The sequence below is a fragment of the Ambystoma mexicanum genome, chromosome 12, assembly GCF_040938575.1.
Source record: "Ambystoma mexicanum isolate Mex_15411 chromosome 12, UKY_AmexF1_1, whole genome shotgun sequence".
NCBI classification, from domain to species: Eukaryota; Metazoa; Chordata; class Amphibia; order Caudata; family Ambystomatidae; genus Ambystoma; species Ambystoma mexicanum.
This window is the reverse complement of record NC_090936.1, coordinates 931876995-931898875: the sequence shown is the minus strand read 5'-3', so window position 1 is coordinate 931898875 and position 21881 is coordinate 931876995. Positions and strand designations below refer to the sequence as shown.

The window sequence follows — 21881 nt, the reverse complement described above, 5'->3', positions numbered from 1 at the left end:
TTGTGAGCCCCAACACATGTCCCACCCACCCAGCATAGACGGGCACCTGCCAGCAGGCCGCGACTCATGTCTCTCCCCCCCCCCCCAACACGATCCACAATCATGGCCCTTATGGACACCCAAATCCCACCCCACGCCACCCCAGTCCAAACACCCAACCAAGTATTCCATCCACTCCACATTGAAATACCCATTACATGATACATCCCAGATGGCAAGTATGCACATCAATACATGTCCGTCACACACACACAATGGGTGCAAGTGAATGAGAAAACCCACATCGTGACATGCATGAAACCAAAGAGAGAATACCACACAATTGAAGTATGAAACCAAAATGTATTAAATACAAAATCAATGGAATAAAATAAAATCACACAATAAGAAACAAAAGGCTGGATGTCCAAAAAAATGAAAACAAAATATATTAATGCAGAATCCAAATAAATCCAAATGAAAATGGCTCCAAAGTGTTCGTCCATCAAATCAAATCCAAAGGAGAAAAAAAAAAGAGAAATCCATTGCTCCATGGGAAAAATAAAATAATGAAGTAAAGTCCAGTCTTCAACTATATACAATGTACAAATCCAGGGTGCATGAGCGCAACAATTCAAAGGAAACCTACAGAAAACCTTACCTAATAAACAAGTATATACAAAAATGTGGGGCATATTCCAAGCGCCCCAAATGAAAGAAAAAAAAGAAAGGAAACCTAACACAAATTAACCATATACAATGGCGGCGGGCAAGTCCAACGGCTCACTTGTTGATTTCCCGGGCCAGGGCATCATCACTGTTCTACGTCCTGGAGGTGGGCCTGTTCCATGGCCCCGAGGTTTCGCAGGGATAATGCCATGTCTTCCTCCAACTCCCTGCGAATTGCCTCGAGGCACTCAGCCCGCCTCAGCGCCCTGCGCATGGAGTTCTACGCCCTGACCATAGTGAGCCGTGCCTCTTCCGCCCGCCGCCACTCCGCATCCATCTGTTGGCCCAACCGATGCCACATGGAAGACACTCCCAATCCAGGGTCCTCCTGCCTTCCGGCCGTTGGCTGCCCCACTGAGGTTGATGGCCCCGAGCCATCATCGCTCCCACCTTGTGCCTGCTTCTGCCGTGCATGTGCCCTGCCTGTTGCCTGCACGTCCTCCTCCTGCTGGGGTTCAGTTGTTGGGGTGGCCACCCCTGCTGGACCTCCGACTCCTGACTGTGGCAGGGATGTATCCTCCACATGACTGGCCGCTGGGTCAGGGGCAGCCCCACAGGGTTCCCAGGTGATACTTGGGCAGGAAGATGGCATGGAGGATGACTGGTGCATAGGGGGTTCAGTTGAGGAGCGGGTTGGTAGAAGGTCCAGCACACGGAGGAACCCAGCACTGGTTACTAGTCATAGTAGGTCGACGCGGTCTGCCAGGCATCCGAAATAACGTGCATTGTCCTCACGAGAACCCTGCACGTCATTCTGAATGTCACGCAACGCCACCCCAGCCAGGACAGGCTCAACATGGTCCCGGATTGCCACGTCCGCAGGGAGAGGAAGGCCAGTTGTGGTGTGCGCATTCCCTCCCTGAGAACGGGTCTGGACGTAGGCATCCCTGCTGGTGCGGGATGAGTCATAGGATCGGGGACAGGATTACACACAGGCACCTCCGCAGCCGCCTGTGCTGCCTCCTGTCCCTGCCGCTGGACTGCACCACCAGCACCAGTGGAATCCCTCCCCCTCCAGACCCCATGCGTGGGCCTTCCACGGCCTCCTCCTCAACCAAAGCCCCCACCAACCTGGATGACTCCGTGCCATCTTCCTCCATAGGCACCTGTGGGGTCTCAGCTGCCCTTTCGGCTGCCATGGAGTCCACCTCCGAATTCCGCCTCTTGGACTGACCCCCGGCAGCTGCGGCCACAGACGCGGCATCAGCCTCCTCACTCCCCGACGAGATGACAACATGGGAGGGGAGCTGGGCCTTGCGTCTCCGGCTAGCAGTGGGATCCCTGCCGCTGTGCTCCACAGTGCCGTCTCCGCCCTCTTCATCAGTTGACACTGCAGACAGGGAGAGATAGAACACAGGCATCAGGGCACTGTACAATGGTCTGATACACACATGACAGTTGCACATGAGTGGCAGTGTCAAACTTCCCACATGGCATCACACTCCCAACACACATCATTTGAAGCCACACACATGCGCAAACAGGAATGTTGTAGCAAGCAACACCATCCATACACATACAACAGCATGAGCATCCAAATAATAGCCTGAGGTCACATGCAACAGGGGGAGTGCCGAACACATGCACACAGGCCAGACCTATATGCATCTGTACATCTACCGCACCTGTCGCAGTGAAATCATCAGCATCCATGTCACAACTGCTAATCAGCCTCCTACATGTCGCTGTCACATGCATCCATGGTGTAACAGTCGCACACGTGTCTCACACACACACGCACATGTACATTGTGCACATACATGAAGGTGGAACCAGCATCCATGTGTCACACCACAACCAGGCCACAGTACATACACAGAAATTTAAACATGTGTGCACCCACACATGCATTTGGGCACCATGCATTTCAACACATATGCCATTGATGTGCCTCACACATGACTGGACTCACAGGCGGCAGGCTCATGCCCTGTACATACACATCCATACATGGATGTACCAAGACATATGTCAAACCTGCACACTCCTGGAACACCTCAATATGCACAGCTTCCAATCAGTACGCATGTACACTTACCGCTAGACTCCAGATGGGTCTGCCTCTCAAGGACCTGGAGGTGGAGCGCTGGGCGTTTACGTTCCAGGACCATCATCCGTTTGTTGGTAAGGCACCCCTCAGCATCCACTGCCTTCAAGAGGTGCCGGGCTTTGCTGAGGGTCCTGAACCTGAAGTCCTTCCAGCGCTTCCGGACGTGTTGAATGTCGCGGGCTGCCACCCCCTCCACGTTGATGGCAGCCACGATGTCCATCCAGATCCTCTTCCGTCCTTCATTGTCGGCGCGTCAACTTCCAAAGAGGACATCATAATGCCCCAGGACTTGCTCCACCAGGATGCCAACTTCATTGGCAGAGAAGCTGGCAGCCCTCTGCCTCTCTGCTGGGGGGTTGCCACTGGTGCCAGATGGTGTTGGGCCGGACATGGCAACCCCCGAGGCAGGTGTGGGTGGGTAACTGAGTCCTGGGGCTGGGCTGTGGGGCGATGGAATACCAGTCGGGAGTCTTCTGTTCCAGCAGGGGTGGTCACAGCAACTGGACCCCTGCAGATGGCTGACGTGCAGGCACCAAATAGCAGGGCACGCGGCCAGCAGGAAGGCAGGCAGCAGCAGATGGCAGGTGGGAGCGTGCTCGGGGCTCTAGGGGGCAGGAAATTGGCCTTCTGGGCAGGAGCGTGGTCTTCCGTGTGTTTTTGCGTGACCAGCTTGATACGGAGTGATTTGGCACGTGAAAAAACTGCAGGTCAGTGTGTAAATCGAGGAAAGGCCCTTAGCATGTAAGCGCGTCTGACGTAACGCTCAAGGGCGTTTCCCTCAACACGGGTGCATGTTCATTGTACACGTGCAAAAACTGCACGTCCGGGTGTCACTGCGGGTAATTGGAGGAAAGGCCCTTAGCACGTAAGTGACGTCGCAAGTGTGGGCTGGGTTAAAAGGTAAGCGTAGGATGCCATTTTCTTGTACGTGCTTTTTTGTGGAGACCGAGCAGGTAATTCTTGTACTTCGTCGTTTCACACGACATTACTTCACAACGGTTCCAGTTCGTACTCCTTGTATACTTGAACGGCGTTCAATTCTTCTTTTGGCGGGGGTGTTGCCAACGCGCACACGTGTGTCTTTTTGACGTTCTTTTTCCAGGCAGACGGTGAGTCGCGCACGTATTTTTCAACTGTGGTTGCCCAAGTGTGTCACATAACCATTCAGAGGTCCTTGTAGCCTGCGTGTACCACGCATACGCTTATTTTTGTGTTTCTGGGTGCAACTGCGTAGTGCGGGTTCTCTATTCCACGCACGTGGGCTACCAGGGGTTGCGTGCACATAAAATTTTGTTTTCGGAGTGCCTGAGCGTTGCGTGACCCGTCATCTTCCCCCAGGGGTCACAGACAGCTTTGCTAAAGCACTAGGGTAGGTATTCCATCTAGTACCCTACCCCTTTCACCCCAATTGCCCAGGACAATTGTTTACTGCACCTACCATTCACACAACAACATCAGGTACCATAGTTGGGAGGCGACCAAGCAGTAAGGGAGGCAAAGGTGGCTGACCTCCAAGAGGGGGGGCGCGGTAGGGGACGTGGCCAGGATGTGCAGATTGGGTCAAGAGGCCAGTGTGTGGAGGACCAATCAGGGACACCTATGCACCCCCCCCAATGGGTTGGGGAGATGCAGCTGACACCAGGCCAGCTCAGGCCTTGTTAACCCGCCCCATATTGTCAACCGAATCGGCACAGGATGACTCCCAGGCGGACTTCAGTGTCACCAAGTCAAAGCCACGTGTGGCGGTGAAAGTTGCTGTCACCAGGCCACATGGATCTGGGGCAGCAATGTCATCTGCTGCCCCAAGTAGCCAGGGTGAGGAGGCTGCAGGGGCAGCTGCAGCTCAATCCACCCCAGCTCCGAGTCTCCCAGCCGGGACAGTGTTGGTCCAAGTCCATCACACCGAGGTTGGTCCTTCCAACATCACCCAGCAGCCAATGCCTGCAGCGAGACCTTTGGTCATCGTGCCCAGTCCACCTGCTCTTCAGCCCCTACCAACCAGAGCGGCGTAAGCCACTCAGGGTCCACACCAGCTTCCAAGAGGAAGAAGGGTGCTCTTGCTGTATAGGCTGGGACCCCAGACATGGCTACCCACTCCGGCACATCAAGGAAGCGTAGTTTCAATGATGCAGAACTAGACGCACTTGTGGGCTACGTGTCGGCCCATGGCCGCGAAATGCTGGTGACTGCAGGGTGCAAGACTACGACTGCTCAACGTAGGGCTCACTGGCAGTGCATCGCGGACCAGTTTAGTTCTCTTGGATTTGTGAGGCACACAGCTGATGATTGCTCTAAGAGGTGGAATGACCTCAAACGCAGAGCAAAGAACAAGCTGGCTTCCAATCATGCCTCTACTCTGGTGACTGGCAGTGGGTCTCCACCAGAGGAGGAAGTACTCACAGAACATGAGTCTATCGCTGGAGGCTTCACAGAGGATTAGATCCAAGGCGTGGGAGACCTACCAGATCTTGAGGCAATGTCCGGTGAGTGGCCATGCATGTGTGTGCAAACCATGTGTATGTTGCTTGGGTGATGTGTTCTGATTAAGGGCAAGGTGAGGCTGTGTAGTCATGACTGCTATGGGTCACCCATGTGGTGCCTCCAAACCATACCACGGCCTTGGGTTTTCAAGTATACCTTCTGACCGCAGTAGACAATTTGCACCAGATTAATGCACTTGCCCTTCAACTCCCATCTTGCCACAACATTGTTCATACTGTTTTCCTGTCCATTCTGCCTGATTGATGAAATCCTCAGCATTTTTACCACACATTCTTGTGCCGTTCTGCCCCAAATGTAACATACTACAGACATAGATTACACCCCACAATGGCCCACATTTGTTACCTTATTATGGGAATGATTTCACCATTCAGGCTGATTGAGTAATGTGCACCTACACATGGCCTGTACACAATCACTTTGGGGCCCTTTTTGAATGTTCAACATGACAATTGTCTACCGTCATGTCAAAGTGACCAACCATTGATGTATCCATGTGCCTGCCCTCACTGCATCAATGAACACTGGCTTTGTTGCAGTGTGTGGCACATGCATGTTTTATCACACTATTTTGCATGTTCAATTTCATGATGTCCATCTCACATGGATGGGTGACGGTAATGATTTGCTACCATCTGGTGCCCTTGTGAAATCTGCCATGGCTATGCTACGTGACATCTGTGTGCTGGCATGTGTCATGTATGTGGATTGTCCATGACACTCACAGGCTCATGTGCGATGCTAGTGCTATCCAGCATGCAGCACATGTGTTGCTTTTCCATCTTCGAATCCTCAGCGTCTGCTTTTTGCCTCCCCTTCCAACTCATTGCCAGTGCATGCATGCCAGAGTTATTGTCATGTGTGACATGTGTTATTTATGTACTGTATCTGTGCCTCGTCATGCCGATGTGTGTGGGCTATGGTGCTCATGCCGGTTTTAATTACTTTTATTTTATGTTGTTGCAGGTGATGAGGCACTTGATGCTGTTCAGGAGGAGGAGATGGCGCAGAGGCAGGAGTACTCACAGCCACAACCGGACACCAGTGGAGGACGTGGGGTGGTGGTGGGTAAAAACCCATTACTCCTACAGACCATACTGTCCACGGGTGTCTCTGGGTACAACTTCGGAGACCTCTATGAATCAGGTGCTGAATCGGACATTGAGACATATGTCCCGTTGCAGGTGAGGGTTTCTGGCAGGGATGCTGTTCTGTCCAGCCCACCTGCACTGGGGGTAAACCCCTCTATGGGGCATTCAGTGTTGGAAAGTCTGCCTGTGGTGGTTACGGATGCAGGGTCACACTCCACAACATTTGCTCCTGTCCCTGGGCCAGCAGATCAAAGGAGGAATTCAGTCCTGCAGCCTGAGGCAGTGCCAGCACAGCAAGGTGCACATCACCTTGCCGAAAACAGGTGTGATGCCCGCCAACACAGTGGCCGTGCGCCACCAGGCAATACTGTGTGGGAGAACTCCATGTACACTATAGCAACACAACAGCGGGCATCGTGCGAGATGATGGCTCAGGCCGTGGATAGGGTGGCCACTTCCACTCTCCCCCTGAAAGGCAGGTGGCGCTCCAGCAGCAGGCAACAGAGTCCATTTGCCACTCACACAGGGAGGACATGTTGGCGTCCGACAGGGACCCATGGGCTGGACTGGAGACTCTGCGCACAGCCATATCTGCAGAGTCACAGGCCCACAGGGATGCCCTGAGGTTAGAACACAGGTCCCTCAGAGATACTCTGTGTGAACTTGAGGTGTCTCGGAGTACAAGGTCAGAACAGCAGCTGGAGCAGCCGACACGCACACTCTCAGCTGAGCTCCAGGCAACCCGTCAGAAGATCCAGGCATCACACCAGGCCATGCAGGCAGAAATGCGTGCTACCTGTGAGGTGCTGCATGGGGATCTCCGTTCCATCATCCTACAGAACCAAACCTTTCAGACCCGCAGGCTTGCTGCCATGGAGGAGCATGCCAGGGCTTCGCGTGGTCTGCCTCCCATATCACGCCGACCTTCTAATGTAGCACCAGAGGGTGATGACAGCGACGGCAGTTCTCCCACTGTAGCGTAGCCGTGCAGGCCGTGAGGACATGGAGGTTTTTTTTTCTCAACATCCACTCATGTTGGGGTGCACCCTGTACCTCGTCCCACCTGGGTGGCTCCCCCTCCCTGCTCTCCCCCCCGGGTCCACACATGGCCATTATTGTTTTTTTTTTGGTTGATTTTTTCACATATTCCGATTGCTAAATGATAATAGTATTCAATTTATTTGTTATCTTTATTTCTTCTTCTTATTTTTTCAATTTATTTTCTTTTCTATCTTGATTTCTTATTTTCATACATTTATTTTGTTATGCTTCTGATTTTTACTTTCTTATTTTAGTTTGTTTGTTTTACTTTACATTTATTTTTGCTTTTTCTATGTTTCATTTGCATTTTTGTTCATAACCATATTCTTTAAGATTTTGAATGAATGTTACAGTGTTGCTTTGTGTGGCTCCCATAGGCATCCACTGTGTATTCCAGCTGGGCACATGCAGGCTTGTCCTGTCTTTGGGTTAGAAACTTGGGTTCCTGACACACACACCCCTCCTGCTTCCCCTTTCCATGGGCTCGCAAAGGGTGTGACCAAGTGACAGTAACTTACACAGGGACATTGGGATCCCATAAGTCGTGTGGGCTGTCTGTAGTCCAAACTGTGTATACATCCCTAGTGGGGATTGTTGTTCATTTCTCCACTGCATGGTGGATTTATATATGGTTTTACATCCAGGACTTTTTCCTTATATACATGTCTTAACAAGCTCTTCTCCTTTGCAGATGCAGTTCATGTTATATGCAGTACACTGCCACATTTTCCTACCAGCAACACACTGCAATTGGAAGGGGTCGATGTGCTGCCTTAGTCAGGTTGTGACACTTGCACTACTTTCATTTTTTACTGTCATAGGTTGCCACTGTTGGATCCTGTACTGATGTTTTGTCTTGCTGGTAAGTATTTGTTAATGTGTGCTTTTTTATTCATTACTGAGAGGAAATTGTCTCTGGCCTGTTTGCATTTGGGACAGTCCACTTTGTGACACTTGGGTCATGGGTTGTGCATTCATTTGGTTGCTTTCACATTTCATGCCATGCCATGGTGTGTTGGGTAGCTGAGATGGGGGAGGGGTTGGGTGACAAGCCACTATTTGGATGTAGTATTTTGCAAGGGGGTAGTCCTTCATGCTGCATTAATGTGTGCCTTTTACTGACACAGCATTGGGTGTGTTTAAGTAGCTAGGGGTGCACACAAAGTAGCACTTCCAGGTGAACAATCTCAGGGTGGTATGGTTGTGACAGCTGACTGTCCCTTTTGTCATCCTAGATTGTCAGCTGGTATGTGCCAGGCCTGTGTGCACTCCGCAGGGGTGGGATTTTAGGTGAAGTAATTTGCCACAAGCTGGGTACGGGCTGCCTCACCACGTGCCCTTTGACCTCCCATGCGCAGCGGCCGTGCATATGGTTGGGGATGTGGGGGCACCACCATGTCCACCGGCACACCCCGCCAGGTTGCAACGTTGTGCAGGACACATGCTGCCACTATGATACTGGGGGCGCATATAGCAGCTGCCCACCAGAAAGGTCAAGGGAGCGTAAGCGTGACTTGAGCACTCCGAATGTGTGCTCCACTATGCCCCGGGTTGCAATATGGGCTGTGTTGCATCTTACCTCGGGTGGTGTGGTGGGGTTCCGAATTGGCGGCATCATGAAGGTGCTCAGAGGGTAGCCACTGTCCCCTGGGGAGGTGATAATAGTTGTCATTAGAGGGGTTTTCACATTTCTCAGTGTCTGACATGCATGCATGTGCAGAGGCATTTATATTCACTAATTAGCCATGTGTCGCCATGCTGCCCAGCTTCCAAGTCCCGGTTTAGGGGTGACATTCTGAATATGAAAGTATCATGGCTGGACCCTGGATAGTTGGCATATACTGAGGTGATGATTGCCTTGGCATCACATACAACCTGCACGTTGATGGAATTCCAGTGCTTGCTGTTTCGATCGATGTGCTCAGTGGCCCTGTGAGGACGTAGAGCCACATGGGTGCAATCAATGGCATCTAGCACTTTGGGGAAGTGTGCCACCCCGTAAAAGTCCTGGACGACAGCCTGCCTTTCTGCAGGTGTTCTGGGCATGTATGTGTGCCTGCGGACTGAGGGGCATGCAGTCCTGATGGCCAACACCTGGTGTAGGCAGCGTGTCTGCGAGGCCTGTGAGACAACCCCCCACACCCCCCCCCCCCCCCCAACTATGGCACTTGTCCGCTGAAACGAACCAGTAGCCAAGAAGTGCAGTTGACCACCTTTTCCAACGGGGCTCAGTGCTTGGGAGCACAGGGTGGGTGATGTGAGGTCATCCTCCCATTCCCTGACCAGTTCTAGGATTATTAGCGGTGGAAACCTGTACCTCACCTACACGTGGTCATCAGGCATCCCAAAAAGGCTGGTCCCGGGTAAAAAAAATGCGGGGCCTGGCTATCCTCCTCCTGCGGTGTCGCACGACCACTGCTGCGAGAAACCGTATATTCATCGTTGCGTATGAGCTTGTTTGTTGTTTGCGCGCACTTTTATGCTGCGCGGGGGCGCTTACGCCCACTTCCTGCTGGTTTACGTGTTTCCGGATTAGCACGTCTTTTTTGGCGCATGGGTTTCCCCTGTTCGATTCCATGAATACGTGTTGTTAGCTCGCGTGTGGGCGTTACGAGCATTTACCTCGGCGTTACGAGCATTTACCTCCCGTACTTCCCCCATAACACCTACATTTTCACATGTTGTTCCCCATTCTGCGTTGTACGCCCCGTGTTCCACCCCCTTTTCTTGTGTGCGCTACACGATGTGCGCTTTCCCTGTGCTCATCGCGCATGCCGTTTAGTGACGTGTGCGCCCGCGTGTGCCACCCACGGATTTGGCGCACATCCCAGGTTTTACAAGCGCAGCGCATTTCATGAATCAATGAACGGCTGCGTGTGCGGCTTTACCACGCGTGTACTGCGATTTTCACGCTTGCGCTCCCCTTTTCGGCGCACATTTATTCCATGAATTACCGTGTAAATTGTTAGATCAGATTATGTTGTATTACAAAGTGCCCTTGCAAATTCAGTGTGGCAATGTGTGAGGAATCCGACCATCTACACAGGGAGTAAGCGCTCGCCTGTTTTATTTTTTCGATAATTTGAATTTATTAATATACTTACAGCAATATTTCTTTGTATATACAACATAAAAAGACCCTTTTTTAAAAATAAAATGCACATTACAAACATAAAACACATAAAATTGCTGAATTGTATACCTAAAATGCAAGCATAGAAGATGTGTCTACTAAAATGTTAAAACCAATCTCAATCAATTTACAATTTCATATAGTATTTGGTCATATGATAAATAAACTTAAGATCGTTGCCGGTCAAACTTTTGCCATAACATGGTTGGGTCCTGTGAGCTAAAACAGTTATTGGAGGCTTTCATCGTCTGTTCTCTAATGTGAATCAGACTTTCACATCTTGTCAGAATGTGTTCCAGCGATTCAATATTATTTTCGCCATTCACGTTCATTTCGTGCCAGACTTTTCTTTGTTCCTTCAGTTTCTAGGGCTTTACTTTTATTACATTTTAGGAGGAGGTACTGGCGCATCATCCAATATTCTGGGAAGGCCACAATAAAAGGATGGTACACTAGTTCTTGGGTCAATGTACTGGATACAAGATGCCCTGAGAGAGTTACACGCAAGTTATACTGTGTTGTTCTCACAATCAAATAATGTGATTTTCTTTTTCAGCCAATATTTTATCATTTGTACATTACTCGGGGATATAGCAACATCACATCCGCCCTTCCATGTATTGTAAGTAGTAAATATTGATCCCCATGTGCCTATCCATTCATATTTATCTAAGCTCAGAAAAACCTTGGCATATTCAACCATTATCGTCTTGTTATTCAGGGTCATTAAGTCAACCGGACACATAAAAGGCCTGATTGTTAAACAAGATAGAATACATGTCAGGTCACATTCAAGGTAAAAACTCAGATAAGGAAGGCGGCATGCAAACTGTTTTAACTCTACATGGAAACTGTGCCCCCCATATTCCTATTCCATATAACATCAGAACTATTTTCATTGTATATAGAAGGAGCACAGTCTTCGCCGATAGAGTGCCATTTCATCCTATAAAGGCACTCACAGCGCCTACCGTTCTCCAGCAATTCAGTTTAATTTTTGCCCAATGAAGTTTCCAGTTTAGGGTCTTGTCAACTAGAAGACCAAGATAAGTATATGAATTTACCCGCTATAGTTTTTTCCCCCTTCAAGAAACCAGCTCGTGTTCGCCTACTTTTTATTCTTCCCACTGAACATCATCACTTTACTTTTTTTCTACATTTACTCGAAGGCCATTCTGTTTGGCAAAGATTCCCAGGCCATCAAGTAAGCTTTGTAGCCCCTTACGGGAGTATTCAATTATCAACAAATCTGCATAACCCAGCCAATTTATACACTCAGTGCCTACTTTTACACGGGACAAATTAGCTGGATTAAATGACTAGAAGAGATCTGCCAAATACAAATTAAATAAAGTGGCGGCCACTATACATCCCCGTTTTACACCCATCGCAGTGGGTATGGAAACTGACAATTTGTCGTTGACATTTATCCTAACTTTCACCTTTGTTTCTCTATGTAATAACATGAGCATCCTTAGCAATCCCTCTGGGATGTTCCATGCTTTGAGTTTGCACCACGGGTTGTTTCGTACGACCGTATCAAATGCGACGCTAAAATCTATGGAGGCCCCATAGACTTGCACAACTAATCAAGGACGCTGCTAGAGACCTAGCACCCTTTATTTCTATATTAATGCTTTATTTGCATCAGGCACCGTCCCCAGTAACCTGAAAGAATCTTGGGTACTCCCCACCCCACCCCCACCCTTCTCACGAAGCAAACCTTAGACCCAACCATAGCAACAAACTACAGGCCCATCACCACAGTGCCTTTCCTTCGAAAAATCTTAGATAAGGTAGCATACATCCAAATTCAGAACTTCCTGGAATCTAACCTTCTATTAGGAGCCCGCCAATCCGGTTTCAGGCCTCAACATGGCACAGAAACAGCACTAATTGACCTTAAGTCCCAAATAGATGACTTTAGAGACAATGGAAATCTAGCACTCCTCCTCAACCTGTCGGCTGCATTCGACCTGGACTCAGCAGCCCATTTTCCCAAGGGCACTATAGTATGGATAGCAATAGGACTATGAGGGTCTTCTCCCCTTCTGCAGCAGCAGACCCTATCCCCATCACCTGCAGTGTGCCCCAGGGATCATGTGTCTCGCCGACCCTGTATAATGTATTCACCAAGCCCCTCTTTGATGATCTGGACCATCTGGGTATCGCCTACACGAACTATGCAGACAATACTCAGATCCTCCTATCACTTACTGGAGATTATGTAAAAGACTCGGCCTTGGTGAATGACATCTACAGCATCTTTCAGGCATGGATGGCCACCGATGGACTTTGCCGATGATAAAACAGAACTCGTCATCCTCTGCACTACTGTCCACTTGACCAAATGAAGTCTGGACTACTCATCTTTTACTATTGATGGAAACCCCTTACTTAGATGCCATCTTAACATTCACTAAACAGGTAAACTTCCTGGCTTCCTTTACTGTATACACTTGCAAATTAATTAGAGCTGGCACACCATTTCTTTCCTCTAACAGTGGCTAATTCTCGCCAGAGCACTCATACTATCCAAACTGGACTATTGTAACACCCTCTACATTGGCACGAACAAACGCATCATTAAAAAAATACAGTTACTCCAAAATAACACCTCGAGAGCGGCACTAAGCATAACAAGTAAAGAACACATTTCCGTAAACTAGGAGATGTAATGCTTGAGCTAAAACATGGCGCTGATGCGCAGTGCATTCTGGGGGCACTCAGAGCTATAATGGATATTTATTCCATGCCTCAGTGAAAACTGCACTTGCTTTGCTAAAAGACATGCTTTCAATGTTATCCGTTGCTGAGCCTGGTATGCAGACCTTCGTTAAGGAAATTGTGCTGGGAAAGCTGGTTTTGTTATATCTTGCTATGATTGCTAATGGCTGCAGGTTCTAGAAATTGCCACCCCTTTTTTGAGGAGGGCATGTATAAATGGGAGGCTCTGGAAAGGTCAGATGGAAGAAACACAAAGACCTCAGTCGGAGGGGGGACGCCCTGTTCCGACCTTCCTGTGGGCTGTTGTGCTCTCTGCCTGGCTGTTACTGGGGTCTTCCAGCCGCTTCTGGCGAGATGAGGGATTCAGTTACGCCCACAGTGATGCATTTTCTTTTGAATTCGCTATCTTCTCTGTGATTTATTTCTGTTTTATCACATGTTGCTTCTTAGCTATGAATAAATAGCCGTATAAGGGCTCATTATTTTGCTAACTGCGTATCTGGTTGTGAGTTATTGCTCCCTCTGCCTGCGTTCAAAATATTTTCTTTGCTCTGCAAATGTACTGGTGATAAATAATTGTTTGTGCACTCTTGGCGAGCAATACAGGAGACAACACAAATGGCTATGCACGCACAATAAAATACGCCTAAAAATGGCATCTCTTATCCACAAATGCCTAAACAATAAAGCACCTTGCTATTTAACAGAAAGTATCACTAGAAAAATGACTAATAGACCCACAAGATCAGCCAACTCTGTCTCCTTGTACCACGATTTAAACTCTCCACGACAGGGGGCTCTAGTTTCCCATTTAAGTCAGCACAACTATGAAACTCTCTGCCACCTCCATTGAGAGTGGATCAAACATTTACCAAATTTAGACAGAACCTGACCAACTGGTTCATAGAGAATGACAAGTAACCACTCCTGTCCAGTGACACATTCGCCAACAATTCTGTCCACAACGACAGTAATCTGTACTTGACATCTGTCTGAGTTACCTGCCCTTTATATTTGCACCTTAGACACTTGTACCTTCTTGATGCTTATATATCTCTGCATATGTATATTCTGTATATTTGCTATGGTGTTATTCCTAATCAATTTGATCATACTCTGACCTCTTGCGCCTTGATACCCTAGGGTGCCTGTATATCTCTGCTTTGTATATTTTGTATATATGTTATGTACTTATTCTTAGATGTAACCAAGCTGAACATATTCTTGCTTTTCGCGCCCCGATACCCTCGGGTCTGGTGCGCATGACAAACATATCCAGGCGTATTCAACTGCAGAGACTAATACGAGGATGTTGTGCGATATTCTGTATTTGGCTCTGAATCCTGTTTGATACTTACTTAGGGTGTCGTGTACATCTATACAGGGGTTTAGATCGGCTAGGAGTAAGCATGCAAAGACTTTTGCCGGTATATCCAACATGGACAAAAATCTATAGTTCCAAGGATCACTTTGTTGGCCTTTTTTTATATACTGGCAAAATCTGGCTCTATGTCCAGGCTGCTGGGAGTGTGCCCGATTTCCTGATTTCGTTAAACAGTAGCAACAGTGCTTCTGCCCACAACTCTGCAGACATTTGCAACAGGCCATGGTTTATCCTATCAGGACCACATGCCCTTGATTTTTTCAATTTGTAAATGATTACTCTAATTTCTATTCTAGTAAATTTACAGATCCAGGGTGCATCAGGAATTTCTATTTCGTGATCATCACTAGTTCCTAGGGTTTTTGATATGCAATCCGCCCATACTTCTGGTTTGCAATTAATCGGTAACATATTCCTATTGCTTGTTCTCCTTTTTTTGCACGTGTGACTCTCTTTGGGCATCACCTGGATAGTTCCCATTTAGGATCGTCAGGTCATATTTGGCAGCCATATTTGACAACAAAGTTGAGTTTTTCTTATTATTACTTTTTGAGATGGGACTTCCTTGGAGATTATTTTATTGCATTTCGACATCTACAGGAACTATATTAGCATTAAAGTCACCCATGATATATAGGAGATATTTTGCAGTACTTTCTGTTTTTATCATGGAACCTACGGCCTGCATTTTCTTTTTTTTTTTAGCAGCTCTAGATGGAGGGTCAAACATTGGTGATGGCCGAAAAGCCAGACCTAGAGATCATCCTGACTAATACCAAAGGCGAGCCACAAGGAATTTCGGTAATAGACCATGGAGTCATGATGGTGATCAACAGACCACTTTTTAGGCGACCAAGTCTTCCTTTAGTCGCAATTTGTTGAATAGTGGTTCACCCATCAAGCAACAAGTTATCTAACAACCATGTTTCTTGTAATACGATGATACTAAATTGCTCCATATTGGTCCATAGCCCTTTTTCCCCCAAACAAGTGGGCAAATCCTCGGGTATTCCACGAATACAATAAGTCAGTGTCATAAACTTAATTGAGATAGGTGAGACTTGAAGGCTAAATGAGAGCCACTGCCAGTATCCAGCATCATCACTTTTTTGGTCGTTCTTTTCAATATTTACGTCCCCACTTCCAGTCAGATGTTTCATGACTTCAGAGGAGCACTGTGTCTTTATTGTAGGTTGGATTATATTGGTTTTGGCAATACCCCCACCTGTATTGGCTATGCTAGAGCTTTTTTCTCCATCACTCTTCATAATATTACTTTTGCTTTTAATATTGGCTATATTGCTAGTTTTATTATTTCCCTCACTAGTTATTACTGGAGTTCTGATTTTTTTCGGTGTAAATATCTACTATCTGGCATATAAATCCATGGCAAAATAGTTCATTCTTGAATTTTAGGATATATTCCAATGTAGAAGCAGATTCAAACCATATATTTGCAATGCTTGTACGACAGTGGTCCATTAGGTCTACAATCTTTATGTCTTCAGAGCGTAGGCCAATTATAGAGTGGAATATATTTAGAACTGCTGCTCTATTTAATGGTGGATAGTTTGTATCGGCTACCGTTGGTTTTAGTTGTAGGGCTTTGTTTGCGTCTCCTCTACGAGGAGCTAGGGTGTTCTTATTCTTATTTGTAGGCCATATTCATTTAACTTCTTTTGTCGAGTTATGTGCGTGAGTAAGCTTTGATTAACCAACACTAGGAATTCGGTGATCAGAGGGAAGCCTGATGGTTGGTCTTAAGATGTTATGTTTCCTATCAACCGGCAGTCCGGTATACGTGGTTCTTTAAGCGGGATTGCTGTTATCAAATTATCTTTACAACTGCCAGGGAGGCATTGTGAATTATTTTTTGGGGATTCCCATTGGGTGCGATTGCAGGGATTATTATCTTGTAACCCAGGTTTTGTTTCGAGTTGGTACTACAGAGATTTTTTGCATTTTATGTCTGACGAGCATACATGAACGCCTGTGAGGCAGTTTTTTTTTCCGTCTTTTCCCACTGGATGTATTTTTTGAGATGACAGGAGGTTTGCCTCTCACTGGGTTGATCAGCTGAGGGCTTTTGATCAACTGGGTGGAGTTAGCTCTCTTAAATGTAAAATTCGCACTCACTAGGCTTCCAGTAATTTCAGTGTTGTTACTCTGGTCACACAGTTTTCCGAATTCTGTCAATACATTTATGGAGAAGCACAGACTGGATATCTAGTTTATTTTCTAATTTGCTACAAGCAGGGCCATCTTAAGCACTTTGGGGGCCCGGACACCTCTGGGGCCCCCCTCCAACAGACCAAAGGAATTAAGGGATATAGAATATCTAGTGCGCCGCACCCAGTGTCACGATAACAACCCATGGCTTGATATCCTGCCTCGCAGAGATCAAAATAAGCATGGCAAACTTCCTTTCAGATACCTTATACTCTTCATTCATGTTGTAATCAGAGTGATAAACAAGTAGCATTTCAAGGGCAACATTAGCACTCTACGCGAGGGTACTGGTGTTCAAGCATAGATACAGCAAACATGTCATCAATAGCAGCCACGTGGAAGCTATACTGGACATAGTATAACTGCAGGACACAGATTCTATGACACAGGTACACATAATCCAGAATAGTCTGAGATTAGCTGCCTCCGAGACAGCAAAAGTGCTGAAGCATGGATACAGAGGACCAATGGGACGCAAGGATAAAACTACACATACCATAGCATAGAGAGTAGATAATGATTTGAAGATACCATGAAGGTGTCTGTATCCAGACAGACTTAGATTAGAATCGGGACATGGTTTTCAAGCAGTGTTGCCATTTGAGAGCAAAGAAACAGGTGGCTGTGGTGTGCAATATATCAATGCTCACTATATTATAGAGGAAGCAACACTATATATAGCCAGGGAAACCATGAATGAGTCAAAGGTCATATCCTAAGAACGAAATCACTCTGAAGGGCTGACAATTTTGAAAGGTTTAGGGACTTGCAATTTTGACAGGTGAAGAAATACAAGATTAAATGAGATACCCAGGATCACACATTGATCAAAAGGTGAAGCTGGGATTCGTACTCACAATTTCTGCTCTTTACCAATTTATTTTCTAGTTTTTACCTTGAGCTAAAATAATCCCATTTTACAGAACTGACTTGGAAAATATGAAAATCACATAGCCCAATATAAACATTTTAAAAAACAAAACGTTATAGAAACATATTATTAAAAATGGGAATGATTCTAGCTTCATTGGGCCTCACTTTGACCCTGGCGGTAGCCGTGCCGCTAAATACCAGCACGGCTGCCGCCAGAGTCATGATTTTACCAGCACCCAGGGGGCATTCCAGCCCCAGCGGACCCAGTAATTGCCCATTGCCAGTAATTATTAGTCCCCATTCCCATTGAGCCCTGTAGGGCTCAATGGGAAAGGGGAGGACGGTAGCACCGGCACCAATCAGAATGGTGCTGGTGCTACTGTCAGTGTCTGCGAGCTGGTGCCAGTCCACCCGCCAGGTCATACCTGTACCTGGTGGGCAGAAAGGCACCTGCTTGCAGACCTTGTAGTGTGCCAGTCTGGTAACAACGGTGCCGGTAGCTTACCGGCCCCGTTGGTACCGGACTGACAAACATGCAATGAGGACCATTGTCTCCATCCATCAAGCTAAGTATATAAATACCAGCATACTAATGGATGTGATCTTAAAAGATTTCAGATAGGTTTCTATTTGTAAAGCTTTAAATACACCCCTAACATAGGCTTGTGCAATGGTATTTAAAAACATGCAAACAAAACTTTGAATTGTACAAAAAAGCAAACCATGTGGTTGTCACATAAGCAGACCTTAACATATGCTGGTAAGAAGCCTGCAATATCTGGTCTGCTCTCTTCTATCTAGAACTCCTTACACTCAAATGGCCTACATGATAGGAAAGATCAGGTAATTGGCCACACAATGCCACCAGTATGTGAGAAGAAAACCTTTTCATAGAAGGCAGTACAATACTGTCACTGATCTAAGATTTGTCCAGGATCACCGTATCGTCTGCTGTCAAAGCCAGGATCCAAGCATTAACGCTTTGGATCCAGTCTGGAATTTGGATACATAAACACCTATAACACTTTATTGTCATAATTGGAGGTGCCTGCCTAGGTTTTACAACTCCCCAGCTAAACACAACCATTTCTAGACCATTACCATACTGACGCTATGTTAGTTTCTATTGCAACCACTATCTAGTGCAGGTACATTGTTCTATAGCACTCCAGGTGTTATCACCAAAGTACATATGCATGTAGGCTTAACAACTTCATACATTGGAAATGCTAAGTCGGCCTAGCTGGAATTTGGTGTTGTAATCTTGCACGTCAACGCATATCTCTGCAATGAGTGCTTAACACACTGAGCTATCCTCTGAACCATCGGGACACTCAAATGTATCAATATGTATTTTAACTTTGGCTATTATTGCACATGATCAATATAATCCCCACAGAAAGGTGAGAATGCTACAGGTGTTGTGCCACGCAAACTATGTATACCACAGTGAACATAGCATTACAGGATGAAAAGATCAGAACAAAATGTATTTATCAACAATAGACAGAAATTAGGGTTAGCCTTAGCAGCACACCATAGAAAATCCTCAGGTGTGATTTTAATTTAGTTGATTTAGGGAAACTGACTTTTTTTTTTTTTTTTTAATAAGATTCCTTCTTGGGGCCCCCTCCAAGGTGGGGGCCCGGGGCAAAGGCCCCTTTTGCATTCCCATAAAGACGTCTCTGGCTACAAGTATTTACCAACGTAGTTAGAAGACATTCAAAGGCACGAAACATCTCATCACAAGTCATACTGTCTTGGCTGCTTTCTGAAGGAGCTAGTGCTGGTATCTCTGTGCTATTTTTTAATTCCTCAATATTAGTGGAAGTGTCGTCTTCGTGACAGGTGCCAGTATTTCCATCAATATTTCCTTTGTTTCCAATCACTGGACTCTTAAGAATATTGTCCTGTGGTGTGGTTTCAAAGAAGGTCAATTGACATCACAAGAGGGTTGGTGTGATCTCTTGCATCGCCTAGATATTCCACCTCTTAATTTATGCACGGCATGTCGATGTTTGTTTCTATAGCTATAAGCAAACTGTTTACATCACACTGGAACATTGCTTTGGTTATCACAGTTTGCTCTACTGCAGTATCAGAGTTAATTTGGTCACCCAACATATCATCTGATATAGTAGACGTTTTGACAATTGCTACATATACTTCGCCTTTCATATCGTCCAATGGCTTCAGTATTTCTTCTCTAGGTGATTAAATTCCCAACTTTGTGTATTCATGCAAGTTTAAAATTTTTCCGACGGCACCATTTACCTGAATTAAATCATCAATGAATATAGATCTCAAACAGCTAAATGATATATTTAGTTCAGAAGCTATTTCTTTTGTCGCATTTTCTTCATCAATCTTGCTTAACACGATGTCAGCTTTTCAGTATTAACAGTTGGTTTAGAATTTGAGATGACTTTAGGGGGGCAAGTGCGTCTAGAACTACGTGTTTGAATTCCATTTGGTTTCTCCATTTCAGTGGGTAACACAGTAAAAGTAGGCACAGTGTGAATTTTTTGCTGAAGCAGGGTTAACAATATCTGTTACAACGTTGGAACTATTACTGAGCATGGTATTATCACTTAGCATTTTCAGACGGCTGCACTTCCGCTTTACTTCAATAGAGGGCAGTCTGGTCTTAGTTATACTATACCCTTTGTATTGTGAGTCAGAGCAAAACTCTCGAGTAGGTGGGATTTACTGGGATTGCGGCGAGACGGACCTACATTTGTTTTCGTATCACAATATCGAGAGTAAAACTCGACTGTTCCTGTGGCGACAATATTTTCGTCGCTCACAGACTCAGGTTGCACAGCTCGCCACTATTCAGCGCAGATTCCCGATGCAGTGAGTGGGGCGTATATATGTCAATTAATTAGCATAGGTTTTAGCGGCGTGGTAGGGCACGCCGATTCGTTATGAGGATGCCACTTGAAGTTTCATGTGCACGATTGGCTATAGTCTCACTCTGTGCGTTTATATCATTAACTCCTTAAGCACAGTTGCATTTCAAAATATAGTACCGCACGCAGTCATCTAACTATATACTCAGACATTACACACGAACGTGCACTTAATCCGAGTTTATCAGCATATATGGAGAAGCTGTAAACAACCATGGCGCGTACAGCGTTGTGTAACACTAATGGCTAACCAGATTAAAGCATAGATTACAACAACATTTACTGTGCAATACAACACTAACGGCACGGTACGTCTAAAGCTCCTTTTCCGAGCAATATAACCGCAACCCACGTTGAAACTTCAATTAGTGGGGATACGGATATGCCCGCCTCCTGGAGTTGACGCTTATTAGTTTATACACAGGAAGAATTTCATCAGTGCAACGTACCGTGGCTTTCGTGGTTTGCTGCTCGCTCCACGCGATCAGCACTTCTGTAAAAGAGCACGCTCCACAATATAGAAAAGGTGCTGCTGGGATAGGGGGGGGGGGGCGGGGAGGGAGTGGGTGGAGTCACCAGTTTAAAGGAGCCTAAGAGGAAAGGAACGGAATGAAAATTAGTTTTAGGTAAAAAGTTAATAGGTCCTTTATTATAACAGTGTCCTACAGGGAATTAGTACCAAGTGCAGGGCAGCAGAGCAGAGTCTCTGGGTCAGGTCAGCGATCAGTGTTAGTGAGAATTCTCATAAATGGCTGATTTCCCTTACCTAATGAGTCCCTTAGCAGCTTTGCTGGATTTCTAAGGTTTATTTTTTCACCTGGTAAAAGTGTGAGCCTTTTTCCCACTCTCACGTGTGTGTTTCTACTTTTTGTGTGATCTTGGGCAATGGAGCCTCACCTACTCCATAGCATCATTTTTTCATGTGTGTTACACAGCACCTTCAGTGCAGTGATACAGGGTTGTCTTTGAGACTTCCCATTGACTCCATTTTCTGGGGCAGACTACTGTCCCCCAGAAAAGATAAAGTTGCCATTAACTTTATGTTAGTCACTTTAAACCACAGACCCAGTACACCGCATCTTACATGGAATATTGGAAAGGGTTAATTCCTATCCCTTTTTGTCTGTGTCTCTTGGAGCCTTGTTTTGCTCCCTTTACAGTAAGACTTGGATGGCGGCATTGGTAACTACCCTATTTTTTATACCGCGGTTATCTTAAATAACCATGGTAT

At 46.4% G+C, this 21881-nt stretch overlaps 1 protein-coding gene across 4 annotated transcripts in view; it reads right to left on the bottom strand.

The window, feature by feature from the left end:
* Positions 1 to 21192, bottom strand: part of LOC138514122 (protein NEDD1-like) — a 1166279-nt gene extending 1145087 nt beyond the window's left edge. For all 4 annotated transcript variants that reach the window (XM_069629417.1, XM_069629420.1, XM_069629418.1 and 1 more), the window contains exon 1: positions 21100 to 21192. The gene's annotated coding sequence lies outside the window, so the exon portion shown is untranslated. The remainder of the gene's footprint in view (positions 1 to 21099) is intronic.
* Between the last annotated feature and the right edge of the window lie 689 nt (positions 21193 to 21881).